Here is a 24,034-nt window from a genome sequence, read left to right on the forward strand (position 1 = left end):
TTTTTTTTTAAAGATTTTATTTATTTATTTGAGAGAGAGAGAATGAGAGACAGAGAGCATGAGAGGGAGGAGGGTCAGAGGGAGAAGCAGACTCCCTGCCGAGCAGGGAGCCCGATGCGGGACTCGATCCCGGGACTCCAGGATCATGACCTGAGCCGAAGGCAGTCGCTTAACCAACTGAGCCACCCAGGCGCCCTAGATGTTAATATTTAAAGTGTATGTTTTAATATGTCAAGTTAAATTTTTTTTACCATTTTTTTAATATTTTAAAGATTGTATTTATTTATTTATTTGAGAGAGAGAGAGAGGACAAGTAGGGGGAGGGACAGAGGGTGAGGGACAAGCAGACTTTGCACTGAGCATGGTACTTGATGTGGGGCTCATCACAGGGCCCTGAGGTCATGACCTGAGCCGAAACCAAAAGTCAGATACTTAATGGACTGAGCCACCCAGGCACCCCCAAATTTTTACCATTTTAATTAAAGCACTACATATATATAAAAGAGTGGATAAATCATAAATATACAGTTGAATGGGCAAAGTAAACACATTTGTGTAACCATCACCTTGATCAAGTAACAACCAAACACTCAGAATCCAGCCTTCTGCCCATACCATCCACATTTCCTCCCTTCTCCCCAAAAGTTACCACTGTCTTAACCTCAATTCTACAGACTGATTTGCCTGTTATTGCATATTATATAAATTAATTAATATAATCTTTGTGTTGGGCTTATTTTGATCAATATTATGTAAGATTCAGACATATTATTGCATGTAGCTATAATTATTTAATTTTTATCATTACATAGTATTTCATTGTATGTACATACTATAATTTATATTTTCCCAATTTACTACTGTATCAGTGTGGGGATTTTACACATTTTTTTCTGTGAGTATTCTTGCCCAGTTCTGTAGGTGCACTTTTATACCCACTTACGAAATTGTTAGGTCACTGGGTACATGGGTGTTTAAATTTAATAGATAATGTCAAATAATATTCCAGAGTTCTTATAGCAACTTTGTTCCTTATCTGTACTGTATGAGAATTCCATTTTCCTTTTGGAATGCATTTGCCTTCCTAAATATGTTTCCTGAGACAGTTATATCATCAATATTTTTAAGACATGCAGAAGCTATATTATTCTAGGTGTAAGAATAAAATTAGTCCATGATTAACTGCACATCATGAACTTAGTCTATTTCTTGTAGTTAAGTTTAAACAATATGTAAAAGAACATTATATATTAAAAGACTCGATATACTTGAAATTTAAGACTTTACAGTTGAATAATATCTTAGCACTCAGTGAAAACTTTCTTTCTACTACTGAGCTTTTTAAAGCATTAAAAACCACTGTCCAGCAGTTCAAAGTATTAAAGGAGGTTGTAAAGAGCTTTGGATCACCACTGCAGCCATTCATACATGAAATTTGAGAAGGCTTTTGTGGGCTGGATGTAGTAGGTAATTAATTTGGGAAAATTCCAGAGGTTAAGACCAGATGAGCTGTTTCACTTCTTCTGGACCTGCTGCTGCTGATAAATGGTTGGGAAGTTTTTGTTTATGGAAGGAAACTTCCATAAGAGTTCTGCTTCTCCAAGAAGAAAACTAAAAAAACATTACGCAATATGGGTTAAGTTTCACACTACAAATAACATGGTTGCCATTTTGCGATGTGGATTCTTCTAAAAGACAACTTTCCCACATTAAATGTGGAGGTTTTAGCTCAGAGAATAAGAAACTGGTTTTCACAGAATTTTAATGAGAATGATAGGATTAAGTAAACAGTGTACAATGTACCATCAAGTTCTTTAAAGTAGTACTTAATCTAAGAGACTCATAAGACTTTAATATAGGAGTCAATAATTATTGTTACTTAGGGGGAAAAGGCATTAGCTTAAAAATTCCAATAATTTAATGTCTGTACTGGTGAGATACTAACGAAAATATTGTTAAACTTCTATAGAAGACAATGCTTGCTAGTAAAAATATAATCAGTAAATCTCTATAGATGTACAGTCAAATTACTGTAAAATTTAACTTAATAGATAATTATGATATATCTATGATTTTTGTCATTATAATTTTATTAGAAGTATATTGCAAGTTCTAAAGTCACATATTCTAAGAAATTTGTTTAGAAACTGCAATTAAATAATTCAGAAATAATTAATTCAGAAGACAACCCATTAAATTATAACCCTCCCCACAGGTTAACTTGGTGCCAAATGTATTGTTTAATTTATCATTCTTAGTATTTTTAGACAGCCTCAAGGCAGAGAATGAAGTAATAATAAATAGGGAATAGTGGATAATTAGAGAAGGAAATGTGGAACAAAATTACTAAGGGCTTTAGGTGAAGTTCATTATTGCTATTTAATAGTGCCCAGGAGCATTCGATCAAATTATGGATCAAGTTTAAAAGTGGGCTGAATGAAATCCTTGTGGAGGAGAGTTTTCTTACTTTTTTTTTTTTCCTCTGGATTCAGCTCTGTGTTATAAAATATATTCAAAATCTCCCTTACAAGTCAAATTTTGACCAAGCTTTATGGAAAATCACTTTGGGGGAAATGTGTATGTAGATGGGGAGGTCAAGTCATACATATTGGTATAAGGGAGATTAAAACTTTTAAATGGAGATGGGGGGGGAAGTATAATCAAAGAATCTGAGTTTGTTTGTCAATAGGCTGTGTGCCACACAGATTGAGACCTTCACATGATTAAGCAGTAAGGCACTTCAGGGATAACTGGTTAAGTGACATATGGTAAATATAGCCCTCAGGCCACTTAATGCATGGGGAAACCTAGCCTTTCTAACTCTTTAGTCTCACTATAGAGCACATTTTCATTATTAAACTTTTTAAAGGTATAAATGCATATTAACTTGTTTTTCTAATTTTGTTTCATTTCATTACTGACGTCATAGTGTGCAACCTATAAATGCTAACCAGCTCATGTGTTACAGAGATATTCCTACCAGTTGCTTAGATAAAGCCGATTTCTTTAGGCAATGAGTTAGAGATGTGCAATTTCTGCAGAAAACTAGGGTATGGAAATTTGTGGTCAGTGGAAAGAAAGTGTGTTAGGCCTATTTATTCAACTACATGCTGTAGGCTAACTGACATGCTTGGAAATTATATTGGGACCAATAATAATGATATTAACAATAGCATGTGTTTACTTCATAAATTCTAAGAAATCTATGCCTTATTTATGTATAAGTTGAGTTCACTGATGATTTTTATCATGGTATTAAGTAGCAAAGACTATTTCCCAAATGTCAGTATGTTTTGCCTATAAAGGAAATATATAGCACTATTTCAAATGTCCTCTGTTCTAATGATAGCAACACTTTTGAACACAGTCGAAAATCCATGTGAAAATGATTTCATAGTTGTTGTCAAACCTATAGGGTGAAATATATTCTTGTTACTTATTTACAATAGCATTTTGGAGCATGAATACTCAAAAGTAGAAAAAGAAAAAGGAGTTCACAATGGCATTTAATGTGTACAAAATCTCAAGGCTAGATTACCCACCTTTATGAACCCTGATTAGTTGATAATCAGTATTTTCTCAATGTGATTCAATCACCACTTCCAAAATACTCACTTTGGACCAGGCACTTTACTAAGACCTGGGGATATGTAGATTAATAAGTCTTAGTACTCCAGGGGTCCAACATAAAGAGAAAAGGTAGATACATACTCATCCATTTATAAATTATATGTGTTGTGGAAAATATCCACAAAAGAGATCATGAAAAAGCAAAGAAGAAGAAGGCTTTATTGGAGAGTTATAATTTGAGTTAGACTCAAAGTCAAAATACTTTGTTTAGATATTTTCTCATTGAGAAAGGAGCACAGAGATTTCAAGAAACAGTATTAGAAAAGACCCAGCTCATTTGTGGCAATGGTGAGTAGTCCAGTTGCTGGAGCATAGGGTAGAGATTAAGTAGTGGGTAAAACTGAGGATTAAAAGGTAAATTAGATCCTATTATGGAGATCTGTAGGGTCAGTGCTAAAACTACCAAAGCATGTCCATTCATAATGGAAAAGTTATGGGATGATTTTAAGGAAAGAATGGCATGACTCACTTCCCTTTTTAGAAAAAGATTGCTCTGACTTATGAAAAAAATGGATTTCGAGGTAAAATGGTGAGGCTTTAAAGATTTACCATATGTTGGGGCGCCTGGGTGGGTCAGCTGGTTAAGCGGCTGCCTTCAGCTCAGGGCTTGATCCCAGGAGGTCATGATCCCAGGGAGTCTGATTTTTCCTCTCCTTCTGCCTGCCACTCTGCCTATTTGTGCTTGTTCTCTACCTCTCTGTTAAATAAATAAATAAAATCTTTTTAAAAAAAGATTTACCATATGAATAGAAATGTGATCATCTAGATTAGAAAAATTTGAGCCCAGTGAATAGAATTGTTTGGAGGGAAATAAGAATCATTGAAGAGAGATAGGTGTTTATTGCATTTTTTCAAGACAGAGATGATGACAGTTTGAAGTGAATTTATAGAATCTCTGTACACAGATTCCAATGTGTATCAGGGGTGGTGGGACAGGTAACCACAGAAAAGAATGACTTTTAGGTTTGTATTGGAAGCTCTAAATGGACTGGGACACAATTTAATATGAAGGGGAAAACAAATATGAACAGCTTTGGAGAGGATGAAGACAGTCAAGTTTAAAAATGATAAATCTGAGGTACTTGATAGTTATCTAGATAAAGATAGCAAGTAGATGCTTATTTGACTTTGGGTCTGAAGGAGCTCATGAAATATATTATGTCTGGATAAAATATCTTAGCGACTGTGTGTGTGTGTGTGTGTGTGTGTAAGTTGCATTTAAGATTAAGATCATTAGCCTAGATGAAGTTACCTAAGGAGTACAGAAGAAAACAAGAACTGAAAGCCAAACCTGAGGACCTCAGATTTTAGATTTTGGAGGTTGGGTAAAGGAGGACATATCCTCCAGTAAAAGAAACGGAGATATGTTGATGAGGTAAATAGAGGCTAAGAAAAGAAAGCGTATCATGGAGAGAATGATCAAACTTTTCAAATGTTAAGAGTTTGGGTAACATTTTAGCAACATAAAGGTAATTATAAACTTTAAAAAGAGTTCAGCACACTTTTGGTAATAAAAGCAAATCAGAATATGTTGCTAGCAAAGTAAGAATGTAGAAATACCAAATGCAGATAACATTTTCCAGATGTTTGGATAAGACGAGGAATAGAAAAATGGTATGTTTTTTTTTTTTTTTTAAGATTTTATTTATTTATTTGACGCAAAGAGAGAAACCACAAGTAGGCAGAGCAGCAGGCAGAGAGAGAGGGAGAAGCAGGCTCTCCACTGAGGAGGGAGCCGGACGTGGGGCTCAATCCCAGGACCCAGGGATCATGACCTGAGCTGAAGGCAGCCGCTTAACCGACTGAGCCACCCAGGCACCCCAGAAAAATGGTATGTTAGCTAGAACAGACTGTTGGGGCTCTGTAATGTCAACCCATAATGTGCTTTCCACACAAATTCAAAATTAATTTAGAGGTGGACACAGTAACCAAATAAATGGAATAATAATTATCATGGAACATTTTATTATTGGTAAATTTTAGGTTGGAATATATGGCTAAAGGATGCTTCCAAGTGGACTTGCTAACATGCTCTGCCTCACCTCAACTCCCCAAAAGGTTAAACTTTGAAACAGAGCTCCTGAGGGCAAGTTTTAATTTTCTCTATAGAAACCCTTACTCCAAGTTGTTGTTTGGTCCCTGTAAGGGGTGGGCAGGATAGACCATGTGCTCACAGCCAGTAATATATTAGTTTCACCCAATCAGGAAACCAGAGCAAAGAGAAGCTACCAGAAAAATTACTCAGATCCAAACATGCCCCCATCCATACTCAGCATTGAATATTTTTATCTGCTGTTACAAATTTTGCTCATCCAGGGCTTTGTTATTCCCTTTGGAAGAAAAGAACAGAAGTCTCTCCTGGTTATCCTACTCTTAGCTCCATCAACAAATTGTTGCTCCTTAGGTAATTATCCTGGTTCCCCAATGGGGCAGTGTAGAATCTTCCCCCCAGAAAGCAAATAATATATTAAATTAATTCTATTCCCACTATGTGTCCAAGGCTGAAAATTCACTTCCTGTTTTACTATCCATCCATCCAAATATCTCCAAAATATCTCTGACCATGTTCTTTCAATTAGTTTGTCTGACTGTCTTCAGTTTTCATTGAAGTGATATTATCTATGCAATGCCAGCAATATAATAGAATCCTGCATTTGCGTGGACTCATTATTACTGTAAAGGAAGGAAAATGTATTTCTTTATTGTCCTCTACTACTGTCTCCCCTCATTCTCTTAACACTCTTTACTTTGCCAGCTCAATCAATTTAAGACAATAGGGACAAGCCTGTAGTCCCACGAAGTTAGGTTTGGGGACCTATCTTAGTGAGATAGACTGTACACTGATAGAATCAAAAGACGTTGCCACAAAGAAAAAGAGAAATTTACTTCAACATTTGGGATAGGTGGCATTTAGGCCAAATCTAAGTGAAGTAGGGTTTTGATAGGCTAAAAACAAAACTGGGCCTTGTGTAAAGGGGTCAAAATGACGTCTGGTTTGGAAAGTGGACCAAGGATTCTGTTTCCGTGGAAACTACAAAATCAATTTAAATGTGGAATGTTGTGTCTAGAAAACCATTATCTGCATCTTTGCACTTGGATTAAAAATTGAGGCTTCTGCTCTGTATCAAGATGACTTAGATACCCAGATGAGAGTGGCATGTTTTATTCTTAGTGATATGTTTTCAAACCATATTTCTGCTGGTCTGATTTTCAGGGGACAGAGTTTCTCAGTGATTAAGAAATCAGTAGTCACTAAAGAAGGTAGCGGTTATGACACGTTACAGGTGCAGCAAATCCTTAGAGACATGTTGTTTCAGGTTAACTTTGAGCTGGCCTTGTCAGTTATCCCAGTCTAATGAATGAGATGGCCAATTTTAACTTTCTCAGTTCGTGCTAATTTTTATTTCCTCATTACCAATTTGTTATAGATCAGGATCTCTTTGTTTGCCCTTTTCTTAGTCTGAAATGGTCTGCCCTCACATATCCACATGTGTCACCCACCCTTACTTTTTTTCAAATGTCACTGTCACTGCAGTTTTCTCATCCTATCTAAAATTTCAGCTTTTTCCCCTGAAACTTATTATCTCCTCTACATTATTTTCTTCTTAGCCCTTATCACTATATTTATTTCCTGTAGGAAGCAGCCTCTAAAATGGTCCCCAGTGTTCCCCACCTCCTGGTATTCATGCCCCTGTGTCATTTCCTCTCTTTTAAATGTGGGCAGGACTCATTGGCACACTTATAATAAAGGACAATATGACCTAATGGAGGGATGCCACTTCTGAGATTAGGTTTCCAAAAAATGGTGGCTTCCATCTCTTTCTTTGGGCAAAATACGCTGATATTTTATGAGTAACCCTATGGTCAAGATCATATGGCAAAGAATGATGTCTCCAAACAACAGCCGATAGACACATGAGGGAGCTCGTTAGTGGAGCTTCTGACCACAGCTATGAATGAGATGTTGACAAGCAGCCTTATGAGAGACCCTGAGCCAGAAGCAGCCTGAATACTCACAGAAACTGTGAGATAATGCAGATTTCTGCATTATCTTATTTTTCTGCATGGACTCATTGTGAAGGAAGGAAAATTTTTTTTGCGTGGACTCATTATTAAGTTACTTTTTTTTGGCATAATTAAGTATGCAGTAGTAGTATTAGATAAACGTTACTTACAGTTAGCTTGATTGTCATTTTACCAACTAGAATGTTAACCCACGTAGGCAGTGATTTGGGATTTGTTTTGTTTTGTTTCCACTGTTTCTCCTTATTGCTTAGAACTGGGAATATGCTTATAATTACATATTAATATATAATCATAAGGCATTTGGAATTTGGCACCCTGATAAGGAAGTAGAATATGCAGTCTTAATATATCTAACTTACCATGTAATATAAGGATTACTTGTCTGATCACACAAGGGTTTTTATCCAAAGGAAATCCACTTAACAAAAGGCACAGAGAAAAGAGCAGTTTGGAAATTAGCGAGTCCTTTTGATACATTTGACCCACATTACACATGACTGATAATGTATTGCCTTTTATTACAAATGAAGAAATAAAGAGCACAAGAGTTCATCAACTGTACCTCAATGTTTTCTTCATTCTTCAAGGTTATTTAAAGAAATAAGACTTAAAACAAATTTTGGGGCACCTGGGTGGCTCAGTCGGTTAAGCGTCTGCCTTCGGCTCAGGTCATGATCCCAGGGTCCTGGGATTGAGCCCCTCATCGGGCTCCCTGCTCAGTGGGAGCCTGTTTCTCCTTTTCCCACTCCCCCTGCTTGTGTTCCCTCTCTCGCTGTGTCTCTCTCTGTCAAATAAATAAATAAAATCTTAAAAAAAAAGACTTAAAAAAATTTTGTAGTTTCAGTTTGTTGATAAATATAGCAATTTACTAATTATATTTCTGATGAACAACAGACGGTTTTCATTGGTACTGAATTCTTGCTTAGCTATATCTACCAATTACTAAGCAAAGTGGTTTTGTAAGTTGATGTGTACTATAAAAAATAGCATATATTTTTAAAATTATAATAATTTCCCCCATTCCAGTTGTGATCAGTCCACTTCACTCATTAATCATGTTTCTGTATGTGTGGGGGGTATTTTCTAGGACCATCACTGTATTGAATTAGTCCATTGTACTATCCCTGTCCCAATATATGCTATTTTAAAAACTTTAGCTTTATTATAAATCTTAATAATTTGGAACACAAGTCCTAATCCTTTATTTTTTTAAAGAAGGCATTTATATATTCTTGGGTGTAAGTCCGTTGGGAAGGGCTTATTGACCCCACTTCACAAATTGTGAATTTCATTGAGATGAATCTACAGATCAAGTTGAAAAGAAAAAAATCTTTAAAATACTGAGTTTATCTTTATATAAAATTCTTGCACATCTTTATTTCTAGACACTGTATATATTTGTTGTTATCGCTGGTATCACTTTTAAAAATATATTTTGCATTTTGTATTGCTAGTGAATAAAATTGTAAATGATAATAATGTCCTTTATGAAGAGAAATCTTTGATTTTGATGTAACTAAATTTATCAATTTTTGCCTTGTCATTTGTTCTGTAAAATTTTTATACAAGAAGTTTATTTTCTGCCTCTAGGACACAATGAAGTTTTCCTTAATTTTCCTTTATTAACTTTGCAATTTAACCTTCAAAATTAAAAATTTAACCCATCTAGTTTCCATCCTTGAATGTCGTGATTAAGTTTCTTGTTCTCTCTATGGAGAGCTAGGATTCTTGCTGCAATCTACTTAAACTCTCCATCTTTCCCCAGCAATTTATGGTAATGTTTTATTGTATATGAAATGGCCAAATACAAATGGTTTAGTTTCTAGCTCTCTATTTTTTCAATTGCTTTATCTGTGTGTTCTTCTAAATGCCAAAATTTAAAACATACAACTAATACTATATATAGCATACTATAGTGTATCTTACTTTTATAACTTCTTTTAAAAAAATGATTGGGCTCTTTGTGCATTCTTATACTTCTCTATACATTTTAGAGCATTTGTAGGTTTCTCAAAAAGAAGAAAAATCCTAGAATTGAGAATGTATAGAATTTATATGAATTTAAAAGTAGAGGGTGGAATTGAAGAATTTAATACAGGAAATAGATTGTTATCTAGAACATATAAATAACTTCATCAAATTAACAACAAAGATGCCAAAACTGTAATAGAAAGTAAATAAAGAATATATATTTAGGCAGTTTATAGAATAGGAAACCAAAAGAGTCAATAAGCATATGAAGACAAGTGCTTAAAATCATTGGCATTAAACAATGTTGGTTAAGTACACTGGGATATCATTTTATACCTGTTACTTTCACTTAAAAACACCTTATAATCCCAAGTGTTGATGGGGATTTTGTGTGAAATTGTAAAATTCCCCTGGTCATCGGAATATCTTTGGAACTCTCCCAGAAATCCAAATGTGATGTTTTATGCTCAGCACAAAATAAGTGCTGAGTATATTGTGTTTACTGCCTTAGACAATCAAGCCCAAGAAAAATTCTATCATCAAGGAATGTGTCAGCTTGAACAATAACAACCATAATCTTACCTTGCTCAGTAAGGGTAATAAGACATACAAAAATATTGGATTTCCTAAAAACCCATAGTAATATGAATTGCTGATGCATATCTGACACAGATAAAAGATCATATACATCAATTTTTTATAGACATAAACAGTTTGGGGCAACTTCACAAGGCATAAGTAGCAACAGTGAGATCCTTTATAATGTTTTCTATAACCATTAAAGGAAACAACACCAAGAAAAATACAGATTTAAATCTCTTAACTATAGTACATTTGTTTCTTGCCTCTGATTTTTCCTTTTGATAATTATTTATTATCTTTACACATTTAAATATAATTCAAATTTTTTATTTAATCAATACTAATTTTACATTCTATAGGACTTTTTTTCTGTGTATGCAGCATCAAAACTCTAAATTCATTTATCTTAAGGTACCAAAAAAACTTCTTTCTTCAACATGTTGGACATTCTTGTCATTATGTAGTGTACAAGAGGCAGCAAAGAAATGAATAGGGAATCAAAGTACACATCAGAGTGATCTAGACAACAGAAAAAATGGACATGGCAAGAGGACAACTCAAACAGAGTTTAAAGGATCTCATAGAAATCAAAGCAGTAATGAATTTCACTAGACATAACCAGCCCCTGTTATCAGTAGATGAATGGAAATCTCTGTTTTTCTTTCAGGGGTAAGAGTAGGAAATGAAAATGACAAAAGACAAGTGAAAGTTAGGTAGTTGAAAGGAAAAGTACTACTCTGAAGACAGTTTCTTATTATGGATTATATTTTATTTCAATGAAGTTTTTTATGTGTTCAGTGAAGTATTTAATCTCACCAAATTCTATCAATTTGTTGTAACTACCAAACCCACAAAATAATATTTATAATAATTATTTCACCTAGTCTACAGAATGATTTCAAAGGTATTATTTCAGTTATTTCACAGGGTAACCAAAGTAGTTAGGTCAGGCACAAGTTATTATCAGCAAACTTACACTGTATTTTATTTATTTATTTATTTATTTATTTATTTATTTTTTAAAGATTTTATTTATTTATTTGAGAGAGAGAGAATGAGAGACAGAGAGCATGAGAGGGAGGAGGGTCAGAGGGAGAAGCAGACTCCCTGCCGAGCAGGGAGCCCGATGCGGGACTCGATCCCGGGACTCCAGGATCATGACCTGAGCTGAAGGCAGCCGCTTAACCAACTGAGCCACCCAGGCGCCCCTACACTGTATTTTAAAAAGTCAAGTTAGAAAGATCTTCTAAATAAAGAACAGAAAGGTGTGAACTAAAACCTAATTTTTCTTACTCCAAACGCTATATTGCTGCCATGACTACATTCTGCTATTATATTACAGAATTGTAGTAGTTTTAGGTAATTCAGCAGATACAAAATGAACCTTACTTAGGTTTGTATGTTTAGGTAAGAGAGCAGTAAGTGATTATCACCCTAAATCTGGCACCTTCTGCTAGTCATGCCGATGATGTTCTATGAAGCAGTTTAAAAGACAATCCTGTATGTTTACTAAATATAGTTCTGGCTTTAGGACAGTTCTAGAATCATTATTTGTGAGACAAAAATTAAAAGGTGGTAACATGCTAAACTTCATTTTTGTAAATACAGAAGTAAAAAATATTTTGGGTCTTGATCCAAACAAGTAAGAAAAATGAAGTTGGTTGGGGTGGGGAATGGGGGTGGGTGGATGGACAGGGACAGTTCTAGCAAAATGGCAAGAGATTCAGAAATAAATTTCAAATGTACCAGCAGATTAAACTGCAAAACAGCTTGAATATAAATAAATATATTTTGAGGAATAACCCTGTGAGATTTGGGAAAAAAAAAAAGAAGAGGAGAAAAACACCATTGGCAAAAAATAATAATAAATTAAAAAAAAAAAAGAAAGAAAGAGAAACACTAACTGCTGCTGGTAGAGGAAAAGCAATACAGGGAAGAAAAAGAAACAAAGTAAACAAACTGCAAGGAAAGTAAATGATCAGTGTCTGGATCATCCCATGAACACTCAGGGCAAACTGTTGAAGTTCAGTACCTAATTATGGGCAGGATCAAATCTATCAAAGGAACTTATTTCTCCCTCTTATCTTTCCTCCGTGATTGTACCCTAATATCTACAGACTATGATGTTTCTCTTTTTATTAACTTACTACTCCCCATGTCCTACCATGGCTTTCATTACAGATGAATTATTTACTTTTTAATGTATTCCATATGTAAATCACTGCTATATTTGTTGTTCAGCTTTAAAATGGGAAAGAAAGAATGATTACGATGTTACATTTTAGTTTTCAATTTTCTTTTGTAAGAGTAAGAATGGGGAACAATGATTTAATATAATTGAACCTCTACAAATTAACTATATTTTGCTCTAATAAGCTTATTTGCATATATATATTTGCTATTTTAACAGTTTTTAAGTGTAAATTCTGTGCCTAATTACATTCACAACGTTGTGCAATATCACCACTCTCTATGTCCAAAAATTGTTTAATACCATAACAAAAACTCGACTTAATAAACAATAAATAATATGGACTACTTCATAAATTCACATGATATTCTTGCACACGGGCCATGCTAAGCTTCTCTCTGTTGTTCCAATTTTTGTAAATGTGCTGCCAAAGCGAGCACTTGAGTAGTTTTTCTCAAAATAGATTCCAAGTTAGAGCTTCAGGAAATCCACCAATTAGAATGATGGCATTTTATTGGAAATTAATAGTAAGAAGAATTTAGATAGTTGTTGAGCCACCTGTCCCTTGCCCTCTGCTTCATTCCAAATTCTGAATTGCCAAAATTCTTCACTCATTTTTATATTTCTAGGATTGCATAGCACAAGCTTGAGATCTGAAAGTGATGCAAAGCACCAACTTAGCGGAATTATATTTTCTCAGTCAACTGGGGCTTAATGCTTTGATTGATGTCATTATGTGACATTATGTAAAGCAAAGTTACACCTCACAAGAAAGGTATTACATATGTATTTATCTGCATATTTAAATTCTATTATATTTAATTTCTTAAAATTTGTATGTTAAATTTTGTTTCTCCAAGTTTTATAACAACATATACTGGGATAATGGCTACAACAGTGCTACTTGAACTACATGAACATTGTAGTATATAAGAACCCATTCTTTGAATATCATTTTTAAGCTTATATGATATTTAAGCATTCTTGTTTTCTTTTTTTTTAAGATTTTCTTTATTTATTTGCCAGAGAGAGAGAGAGAGCACAAGCAGGGGGGGAGGCACAGAGGGAGAGGGACAAGCAGAATCCCCACTGAGCAGGGAGCCCGATGCTGGGCTCCATGGGACACTGAGATCATGACCTGATCCGAAGGCAGATGCTTAACCAACTGAGCCACCCAGGCTCCCCTTGTTTTCTTGATAAATTTCTTAAGTGTATATCTGATGATAAGCTCAAAGATTATAAAAATGAAAAATCTATTTTGAAAAAGTGGTGAAACATATTTTTTTGTTCTAACACTTTCTAATCATTTATATCCTTTTAAAGTACTTGTTAAAATAGGATATCCTTAGTAATAGATTTGAAACTATTCTTTATAGATCTAGTTAATCATGTGTTACTTTATATGATGAAAAGTTATTGATTTTCACATTATACATAATATGTCTTCCTGAATGAAATCCATTTATGTCTGAAAGTGGAATATGCATGGTAAAACAATACGATAAGTAATATTCAGCTGCTTTTTTTGATAAACATGTTCCAAACAATTAAATCTTGAATTGCAGCACTCCAAAATGCTTCCTAGTCATGCATTACCTTACTTTATCTTTTGTTCTGCTTTCTTTATAATTTATCTTAGGGTTGATGCTTCTTAAACTCCCACATTCATCCAGTCCCAGGTCATGTGAATTCATTCATTTTTATTTCTTATCAGGGCCACTCTTTTTCGGTCTTATCCTCTGCCCATATTACTACCCCCGCAAAAATAGTTATCCTTAAAATCAGTCATATCTATCAAATCATTATCAAGTGATCAGCAACTTTGGGAATTTCTATACAGTTCAGATGGTCTTTCTAGCATCCTGGGTAATGTTAAATTCATTTTTAATTAAATATATCTTACTTTTCATCTGTCCTATATTTTTAAATAATTTTCATCCCAATAACCTGTAGATCTCCTCCTCTTCACCCCACTTCAGCAATATTGTCACCAAGATACTGCCAGGATCTTAGCCTGATCCATTTGCAAAATTTAAAATGTGGAATTTTACTCTGTGACCAAACCCTCATACCCAGGAGCATTCTTCTACTTCACAATATACTGGAAATTAAATGGGCTTTGAAGTTTAAATATAAGTTTTACACTTACTGACTATGTGAGTTTTGGAATAATACTTAATCTCTGAGCCTCATTTTTCTCTTTTAAAATGAAAAGAAAATTGCTATGTATCCCACGGAGTTTATTTCAAATATATGTTTAAATATATCTTTGACTGTAGTAGATCTATTTTGATAACTGCAGAAAGCAGTTAATTATATATTTTTCTGTACTTTGAAAAAAGTGTCAATAAGGTGAAAATACCACTTTTGGTTTTACACTCCAGATATAACTATATAGTAACTCATATATATGTCCTAATTACCATCTCAGAGAAAGAAGGAAATTCTCTACTTCGGGCTATCTCATTAACTTGAGGTGTTTTTTTTTTTTTTTTTGCCTGGAAGGGATTAGTTTCAAGATGATCATCTCTTTTTCTTGCATTTTTATTTTCTCACCAGTTTGTGGGATAAGAAGAACAGGGTTAATAACCAATTGGAACCACGGAGAATGTGACTGGAAGATGTCCAATCCTGTGGCCTGAGAGAACACACAAGATAGATAATTAACACTGTCATTTATTACCCTACAATTATAATCATGTTTTGAAATGTCAAAATGTTATATGATTTTTACAAAGGTAAATAAATTGGCAACACAAAACATAGCCAGCAATTATTCCCGTGGCTAATTCTGTAACTGTAGGATTTTTTGTTTAAAGAAGGAAATTAATATGATCATACAGTCAATAACTGGAGGGTTTGTCACAAAAATGGGATAACTTTATGTGCCATTTTGCCATCATTGTCAAAAGAGAACACAGAAAGGAGCACTGGGTGTTATACGTAAACAATGAATCATGGAACACTACATCAAAAACTAATGATGTAATGTATGGTGATTAACATAACATAATAAAATTAAAAAAAGAAAGTAGTACAATGGCTTTATATTTGGGTAGGAATTCAAGCAAGCTCATTAAAAGATGTTCACAAGCAATCTTTGTATCACCAATATATGAAATTGAATGGGGTATTTAGTAACAAATTTTTATTGTTTGTATCTTTAGAGCTTTTTTTTCAGCTTTTAATAATGTAATTAGTGTCAATATCAGTCCATAGTTTAACATACTTTTTCTTTTGCAAAATATTAGCTATTATTTTATTCCATTTAAAAAATGAGCTCATTCTGGAAAAAAAAATGAGTTCATTCTGGAAGTCTGTTGGATTTTGCAATACAGCTTTAAACAAAGCAACAGATGATTTCTGGTTCTTTAGCTGGAAATTTGTCTCTAAATATGTCCTCCTTTTCTACAACACACAATTTTCCAATATGTTCTTCAGCTACAAAAGCTGAATATAGCAAGACAACAGATTTTCACTTCATATTGTCACATTTGATTGCTTCTGTTTCAAGTCTTGTCTGAAACTCTGACATACATATCAATAATTACTGTTGTTCCTATTTAAAAGTAAGCAGACTTCAAAAGGTCTTTCTCTCTCTCTTTCTCTCTTTCTTTCTTCCTATCTTTCTTTCAAGTAGTGCTTTCTTGGGTGGTGTTTGTGTGCTACCAACGCAGCACATTGTTTATTGGCAAGAGACAGAAAACAATAATTGGGATAGCTGGAACAAGAGCTTGCTAAAAGAGTTTATCCAATATTTGCATAGACATCCGAAATGATTAGAACCCTTGCCTTACATTAATAGTCCTGACAAATCAAGACCAAATCAAAACCAATCAGATTGATGCACTGGAGAAATGTAGGGATGGGTGCTAAAATGTATGTGTAAAATATATTTATTATATTTTATAATATACCTTAATTAGAAATATATTTTGAAGAATTACTTATGATTATCATGTTGCATGGAATTTAAAATTTAAAATTGTTGAAAATTTATTATATGTTGAATATCGCATGAGGCTCTTTCTAAACACTATTATCCTCATTTATTTGAAATTAAGCATAATTGTTACAGTACCATACATGTATTTAATTAGCAACTGGGTAGTGATCCTGTTATATCATTAGTAGGTTAAGGTTTATTTTGCTGAAATTCTAAGGAAAATAATGAGTAAAGGTCAACCAACCACTGATGAAATAAAACTTTATAAATGCCATGTAAAATGAAGCCTACTGCCACTCTCCAGAATGAATGGGTTGGTCAGTGGGCGAGTGAAACAGTAAACAAGGCAGATTCACAATTTAGTAAAAATGTCTTTCTTCCCAGAACACAAGAATTTGCACCTAGGACCTTCACAGCAACTCACACTGGAAATCTATATTTATACCAATCAAATAAAATCAAGAAAAAAAAAATCATCTTGATATAGAACTTTCTGCATAATTGATGCAATATCTTCTCTTTAAAAAGCATTTTGTTCTTTTATTTTTTAATGTAGACAGAAATAAAGTTGAAGAATTTTTACTACTTTAAAGTCAGTAGAAATGCTTATTTTGTTGGCTTCTAATTTTACTCTAAATTAATAAATATGCCATCATTCATTGCATCACATTGTTTGCATCCCAATTCATTATCATAAATGTGTGTTAGTAGTTTCATCAAAATTATTAACCTTTAAACACTAGGATTGGAGAAAGTAGTCATCTTTACTGCTTTAAGAAATTCTGGAAGTTTTAATAATCTCTCTTCTGTATGTTGTAGGGAAAATTGGTAAGTTATTTAATATATATATAGAGAGATATATAGATATATATAGATATACAATGGTTGCTTAATTTATAGTCACTTCATTTTAAAAGACTGCTTAGGTTTTCAGTCTTCAGTGTCAATGTTAGGCTATGAAACCCAGAATGTTAGCTTGGCTCAGTGTCCATGGAGACAAATCCCAGATTCCACAATAGCAAAAGGATTTATATGGCACTATTCCTACAATGTATCACTTTGGACTTAATAATATTCTGTAATGTAACAGAAAAAAGCTAAAGTACCAGACCTACTCAAACCCATGTTTAAAAGAATAGAATTCAATTTATTCTGAAAGTATAACAGTAACTTATTTTCAAATGACATAAAGAAAGCAGCGGGCATCAGATAAGTTTATTGCTATTTGTGTGAACTGTCAGGAAAAAATAGAATTATCCAGTTGAGCATACTGAGAGACTTATTATCACACACAAATCACGCAGTTCAATACAGAAAAGCGCTCAGGATCATATGTCAAGAAAAAAAAAAATTGGAAGGAATCAAGATGCTTGCCTTCCATTCAGACTATTTGAGTCTTGAGGGACTTTTTATTAATCATTCTCATTCTTACACTCACATGAATGCACGCATGTATACACACAATCACTTGCTAATCAAGTCACATTAATTATGTTAAAGCAAAATTGTCATATTTTAATATCCCTGATCACAATCTTTAGAGGATTTCCTTTGTTTATTAAGTAAAAAACAAAAACCAAAAAACTAGGTATGTCATTAAAGGCCTTTGTAGTTTAGACTCACTTTTATTTTATCTTTCAAAATTATTGATCATTCAGGGCGCCTGCGTGGCTCAGTTGGTTAAGCAACTGCCTTCGGCTCAGGTCATGATCCTGGAGTCCCAGGATCGAGTCCCATATGGGGCTCCTTGCTCAGCAGGGGGTCTGCTTCTCCCTCTGATCCTCCCCCCTCTCATGTGCTCTCTCTCTCTCTCATTCTCTCTCTCAAATAAATAAATAAAATCTTTAAAAAAATTATTGATCATTCAATGTGTATGGATCAATGAATTTTTTGAAAGTCGGTGTAAAGACAAGGCTAGAATTCAAATACAGATAACACTGATTGAGTACCAACCATGTCCTGGGCTAGGCATTTTAACATATGATACCTCATTAACACTCCTAACAATCTTACAAAATCAACCATTGAAATCCTAGAAGAAAGGAAAGAAAAATAGTCCTTGAATTTTCCAGTTTAGATTTTTTTCCAGCTTAGATTTTTTTTTGACATTTTTTGTCCCTTGCCTCTTGCTTTCTATCACAATTAAATTGTAGATTATAACCAAATTTATTTTTAGAAAATTGGAAGCAAATGTAATTTAAATAAGGATGATGATCTACTCTTAAAGGTGAACATTTTATGCAAGATAGTTACTATTCTGTAGAAATTAAGAATATTACACTATATTTGATACCTTGTGATTGATGAACTTGTGGGTTGCTCTTTATTGTCTATAATCTACTTGACTCAGTTTCATCATTTTCTAATTGGCAGAAAAATATGTCATCTGTGTCTAAGGCAAAATTTGCATGTTTTCTCCATCTTAGATAAAATTTCAGCTACAATGAGTAACTATTTGAAATACTAATTTATGTGTAAATAGAGGCACTCTATTAATGTTCTTTTTAAAAATTTCTAAATTTTTATTTAAATTCCAGTTAGTTAACTAACATACAGTGTAATATTAGTTTCAGGTATACAATTTAGTAACAGGGCTGGATTTTAAAAAAGAGGAATTTATGTTGGATGTGGACTTTAATTTTTGTTCTAAGTGAATTTCTGTTCTTTAATCTTGTTAAGGGAGTCCCTGACACTGGTAATTACTACTCCTGTGCATCCCCTTTTTTTCTTTTGTAATTGCAAAAGAAGAAGTATTTTAATAGCCATTTTAGATAACTGTGGCTATTCTTCTTTGATACTACACCAAACATTAACAAGGGATAGTTTCTTTTGCCTCTCCTCCTCCTCCTCCTCCTTCTAGTTCTTCTTCTCCTTCTTCTTCTTCTAGTCTTTTCCTTCTCCTCCTCCTCCCTCCTCCTCCTTCCTCCTCCTCCCTCCTCTTCCTCTTCTTCTTCTGGTTTCATGAGTAGAATTTAGCAATTCATCACTTACATATAACACCCAGTGCTCATCACAAAAAGTGTCTTCCTTAATACCCGTCACCCATTTAGCCCATCCTGCCCACCTCCCCTCCATCAACCCACAATTTCTTCTCTATAGTTAAGAGTCTCTTATGGTTTGTTTCCCTCTCTTTTTCTCCCTTCCTCTATGTTCATCTGTTTCGTTTCTTAAATTCCACAGATGAGTGAAATCATACGCTATTTGTCTTCTCTGACTTATTTCGCTTAGCATAATATACTCTCTAGCTCTATCCACGTCATTGCAAATGGCAAGATTTCATTCTTTTTGATAGCTGAGTAATATTCCATTATATATATAAAGGAATTATATTGTATTATTTATCTACATGATAAATATATATGTATATCTCACATCTTCTTTATGCATTCATCAGTTGATGGACGTGGGCTTTTTCCATAATTTGGTTATTGTTGATAAGGCTGTTATAAACATCGGGGAGCATGTGCCCTTTTGAATCAATATTGGGTATCTATTAATTATCTTAACTAATTACTCAAAGAAGAAATAAAATGCACACATGGCAAATAAGCATATGAAGAGATGCTCCACATTATATGTCATTTGGGAAATGCAAATTAAAACAATAAGATCCTATTACACAACTATTAAAATAGCCAAAATCCAGAACATGGAGAATATCAAATGCTGGTGAGGACATGGAGCAACAGGAACTGTCATACATTGCTGATGGGAATGCAAAATGGTACAGTCATTTTGGAAGAGAGTTTGGTGGTTACTGACAAAGCTAAATGTACTCTCTTACCATATAATCCAGCAATTGTGCTCCTTGTTGTTTGCCCAGAAGAGATGAAAACTTACGTCCACACAAAAATCTGCACACAGAAGTTCATAATATCTTTTTTCATAATTGCCAAAACTTGAAGACAACCAAGATGACCTTCAATAATGGATAAACTGTGGTACATTCAGACAATGGAATATTATTTAGAATTCAAAAGAAAAGAGTTCTCAAGGCATGAAAAGACATGAAGGAAACTTAAATGCTTATTACTAAGTGGAAGAATCCAATCTGAGAAGGCTATATACTGTTATGATTCCAACCATATAACATTCTGGAAAAGGCACAACTATGGAGAAACTAAAAAGATCAGTGGTCACATGGTGAAGAGATGAATAGGCAGAGCACTGAAGATTTTTTTTTTAAAGATTTTATTTATTTATTTGAAAGAGAGAGACACAGGGAGAGAGAGAACGCAAGCAGGGAGAGTGGGAAAGGGGAAGAAGGATCCCCACTGAGCAGGGAACCCGACACGGGGCTTGATCCCAAGACCCGGGGATCACGACCTGAGCCAAAGGCAGACGCTTAATGACTGAGCCACCCAGGCGCCCCTGCACTGAAGATATTTAATGCAGTGAAAATATTTTGTATGATTTCCCCAAACTCATAGAATGTAAACTACCAAGAAAGAACCCTAATGTAAACTATGGATTTTGGGTGATGATGATGTGTCAGTATGCATTCATTTTTGGTAAAAACAAAATGTACCATTGGGGCGCCTGGGTGGCTCAGTTGGTTAAGCGACTGCCTTCAGCTCAGGTCATGATCCTGGAGTCCCTGGATCGAGTCCCGCATCGGGCTCCCTGCTTGGCAGGGAGTCTGCTTCTCCCTCTGACCCTCCCCCCTCTCATGTGCTCTCTCTCATTCTCTCTGTCTCAAATAAATAAATAAAATCTTTAAAAAAAAATGTACCATTTTGATGAGGAATGTTGATAATGGGGTTGGCTATAAATGTGTGGGGGCAGTGGGCATATGGAAAATTTCTGTACCTTTCAATTTTACTGGAAACCTAAAACTGCTCTAAAACATAAAGTCTCAAATTAAAAAAAAAAAGAAAAATACTTTTTGTATGAAGACAAAAATTTCTTCCTGACTTACCAGCTAATTAATTCACAACTAAAACGCTCACTTTTTCTATTAGATCTAAGCACTATGAGTTTACTGCATAAATGTAACATTATTGAGCATAGAATTGCCATTTACTTCACTTAGAATGAGTTCTGAAGTGGATTCAATAGAGGTCAAATTGTTATGAAAAAGTAAGTAAGGTGAAAAGAAAAAGAAAGATGGAGATGGCATCATGTGTTTTTGTGTTTTTAGTTCTCAGAGTTGTTAGTTACTTAGCACTCATTAGTTTAACATACATATTACAGAAAATGGAAACCTACGGAGAATAGAAGAATAAAAGAGACTTTATTTTCAAAAACCAAGGATGAGACACACTTTGCATCTATTAAACATTAGTTTCATTAGCCAGTTAGAATGGTTAATATAAAAAAGACAAGAAATAGCAAGTGTTGCCAAGGATATAGAGAAAAAAGAACACTTGTGCATTGTTGGTGGGAATGTAAATGATGCAGCCACTGTGGAAAACGGTACAGGTGTTCCTTAAAAAGTTAAAAATAGAAATATCATAAGATCTAATAATTCCACTATTGGGTGTTTACCCAAAGAAAACAAAAAGACCAATTGGAAAAGATATAGGCACCCCGATGATTACTGCAGCATTATTTACAATAACCAAGATATGAAAGCAACACAAGTGTCCATCCACAGATGAGTGGATAAAGAAGGTAATACACAAAATATGGAATATTATTCAGCCATTAAAAGGAATGAGGTCTTGCTATCTGTAACAACATAGATGGACAAGGAGGGTAGTAAGCTAAGTGAAATAAGTCAGACAGAAAGATAAATATCATATGATTTCACTTATGTGGAACCTAAGAAGCAAAACAAACAAACAAAAAAACACACAGACTCTTAAATATAGAGAACAAATTGATGGTTGTCAGAGGGGAGGTGTGGGGGGGATGGGCAAAATAGATAAATGTGATTAAGAGGTACAGACTTCTAGTTATAAAATAAATAAGTCAAGGAGATGAAGTACAGCATAGGGAATATATTCAATAATAGTCTAATAATGTTGTATGGTGGGGAGCCTGGGTGGCTCAGATGGTTGAGTCTGCATTCGTCTCAGGTCATGATCCCGGGGTCCTGGGATCGAACCCTATGTCTGGTTTCTGGCTCAGCGGGGAGCCTGCTTCTCCCTCTCCCTCTGCCTCTCTCCCTGCTCATGCTCTCTCTCTCTCTCTGTAGCTCTCTGTCTCAAATTAATAAATAAAATCTTAAAAAAAAATGTCATGGGGCACCTGGGTGGCTCAGTCATTAAGCGTCTGCCTTCGGCTCAGATCATGATCCCAAGGTCCTGGGATGGAGCCCCACATCGGGCTCCCTGCTTTGCGGGAAGTCTGCTTCTCCCTTTCCTACTACCCCTGCTTGTGTTCCCTCTCTCACTGTGTCTCTCTCTGTCAAATAAATAAAATCTTAAAAAAAAAAATGTCGTATGGTGACTACACTTATCGTGAGTATTGAGTAATGCACAGAATTGTCAAATCAATATGTTGTATACCTGAGACTAATATAACATTGTATGTTAATTATACTTAAAAAATTAGTCTCCTTTCTTAAAAACATAGAGAGCTCCTTTCCAATATTCAGTATACTATCACATTGTTATTTAACAACATTTTCGTAATAAAAATAAGAAACTGTAAATTGTGTGAACCATCTATAAATGACCTCTAAATAAAAATGCATATTGTTCCCGTTATTACTTCCTATACTCTCACTGGAATCACTTAAATATCCCACCACTACTTTAAAATATGTCTGGAACTGACAACTTGCATTTTTTTTTTCCAATCACAGCCCCTTAGACATTACCTGACATTTGATGTTTATGGTGTATAATTTATTGTATAATTTATAGTATCCAGATTTTGTTTAATAAATATTTTAAATCCAAGATATTATTAAAATGTGGGACACTTTGATTGACAATCCTATTCATGTAAAATATGATGGCATCTTCTTTTAGGGATTATATTTCTTTTGGAATAAACATATTTTACTCTTCAGATACATTTTTTTGCATGTTATCACTTATGGGTTATTTGGATTATAACATTTATCTAACATAATCAATAATACAACTGATTACTACTTTTCATGAAGTCTTTGACATGGCTATACCAGGTATTTCTCAAATTTTTCATTACCTATGACGTTCTAGTATTGTGTTAAAATGCCATACCTGTAGACAAAGTTACCTTAAGGAATTTTCAAGTCCATTTTCTACAGATTGTTAGTTGAAGTCAGTTGACACAGATCTCTCATTTCTTTAGGTTTGAAATGTGTCATTTTGAGTGATTGTTCTATTTGCTGTTATGCACCTGCTTTGTGGAACTCATCACTGCTTATTGACATTCTTTCCTTGGGTAAATTCTAAACTTAAAGCAAATCTCTTGTCACTGACTAGGTTAATGATATAGCTTCAGTGTGCTTTTTAAAAGTTATTTAAAACATTTTAAAATCCTTTATGCAGAAGGTTAATATAAATGTTTAGATCATTCAAGATACATATCTGAGAAAGGATGCTAACATAAGTATTGTGAAAAAATGTATCTGGTATTTAAAGTTCATGCAGTACTGTATAATACAGTGAATTTTATCTTAGCAACATTTTACCCAAAATGGCAAGCAAAGATAAATCTCAGCCTGAATAATTAAACAAATGAAAGTTTAGATTATATTTATATATGAATGTATAATCAGGAGAACTTCGAAGGATATAGTGGGGAATAAC

At 34.1% G+C, this 24,034-nt stretch overlaps 1 long non-coding RNA gene and 1 other non-coding gene across 2 annotated transcripts in view; one reads left to right on the forward strand and one right to left on the reverse strand.

Moving 5' to 3' along the window:
• LOC145720659 (uncharacterized) overlaps positions 1-24,034 on the forward strand; it is a 387,974-nt gene that overhangs the window by 157,545 nt on the left and 206,395 nt on the right. The gene's annotated exons all lie outside the window — the stretch shown is intronic.
• Positions 12,734-12,840, reverse strand: LOC115940770 (U6 spliceosomal RNA). Its single transcript, XR_004075507.1, has one exon. It is a non-coding gene; the product is annotated as a U6 spliceosomal RNA (small nuclear RNA).

Source organism: Leptonychotes weddellii, chromosome 3, assembly GCF_054177405.1.
Source record: "Leptonychotes weddellii isolate Sample4059 chromosome 3, ASM5417740v2, whole genome shotgun sequence".
Classification (NCBI taxonomy): domain Eukaryota; kingdom Metazoa; phylum Chordata; class Mammalia; order Carnivora; family Phocidae; genus Leptonychotes; species Leptonychotes weddellii.